At 32.9% G+C, this 1356-nt stretch overlaps 1 protein-coding gene across 1 annotated transcript in view; it reads right to left on the reverse strand.

The window, feature by feature from the left end:
- Positions 1-1356, reverse strand: part of RAD51B (RAD51 paralog B) — an 888004-nt gene that overhangs the window by 584200 nt on the left and 302448 nt on the right.

Here is a 1356-nt window from a genome sequence, read left to right on the forward strand (position 1 = left end):
GAACATAAATAAACTGAAGTAAAAGAGAATCTAGAATAAAATAAGAAAAATAATGATAATGATAATTTACATATTGTTTTAACATTTTACAATACTCTTCATATATATTACATTATTTGATCATCACCACAACCCTATAAGATAGATGCTACTATTCTTTCCATTTAAGAAGTTATTTATCTCCAGATAAGGAAACTGAGGTTGAGATAGTCAAAGGACTTGCCCAGAGTCACACAGCTACTACAGCTACTAAGTGACTGAGGCAAAATTCAAACTCAGTTCTTTCTGACACCAAGTCTGGCACTTTCTCCACTTCACTATCCACTTGTCTAATAGTTGTCGCCAAAGCAAGCAAGGTTATTTTTTAAAAAGACATGATCTCTGTATAAGCAAAATACATTGATCTCAAGGACGCAGAGACAACTTAAGGATCCTGGGCCCTTCACAAGAATATAGTAAGTAAAAAAAAATCTGACTTGTCATAGCAAGTCTCTCATAACAAATACCACAATACAAGAAATAATATAAGAAAAATGCTCAGGACTTCTGAATATAGAAAACAAGCCACAAGTGAAAGAATAAATTGCTTCCAGAAATGTTTAAGTGTATTAATGATTAAGTTCAAAATAAAAAAGAAAAAATTTTTTAAAAAATTTAAAAAGAGGTGAGTTTTCAGAAAGAAGCTTAGGTTCATAGAAAGAACTACTCTGTTTCCCAAATGTAATCCAGAACATTTTCTTCCTTCAATTGAATTCTGAATCTAAGTCATTTTTCTTCTATAGTCACCGGTCATCCTAGACAATAGTTTTGTCTAGACAATAGGAATTAGTCATCCTTTTGATTTTTCCCATGGGATTAGTTAGGATGAACTCTTTTGAGTGATTATTGATTTCATTTAAGAAATGTCACAACATTAATGTAATTAGTATTATGTAATCTATAAAGAAGAATATATTTCTAGCTACAGTGAATATCTCTTCCATTTGGATCCTGCCTCATGTAGAAGGCAGCTTGGCTCACGTACCACCATTTTAAAGCTATACTTTTCCTCCAATTTATAGCAAGGAAGCACACATCTCAGTACCTTTACTCTCTCCCCCCTTTCCCACAAATTCTATACTCCTGTACTGAGGAAGATGTTTTCCAGCTGTTTGAAGACAGTCTAATCTCAATAACTCCTAGGTAACCCCTAAGTTCATGTCCTTCAATCAGTCTCTTTTTATGACAAGACGCTTAAAATCAAACATTGTGAAGAAGTCTAAATCTAACAAATATCCTGATCCTTCTCACACACGTTTTAGGTTTTTTGGGTTTGAGGTTTTGGTTTTTTCCTCAGTTATTTATGTGTGCATATGT

Source organism: Vombatus ursinus, unplaced genomic scaffold, assembly GCF_900497805.2.
Source record: "Vombatus ursinus unplaced genomic scaffold, bare-nosed wombat genome assembly UNPS02014926.1, whole genome shotgun sequence".
In the NCBI taxonomy this organism is placed as follows: domain Eukaryota; kingdom Metazoa; phylum Chordata; class Mammalia; order Diprotodontia; family Vombatidae; genus Vombatus; species Vombatus ursinus.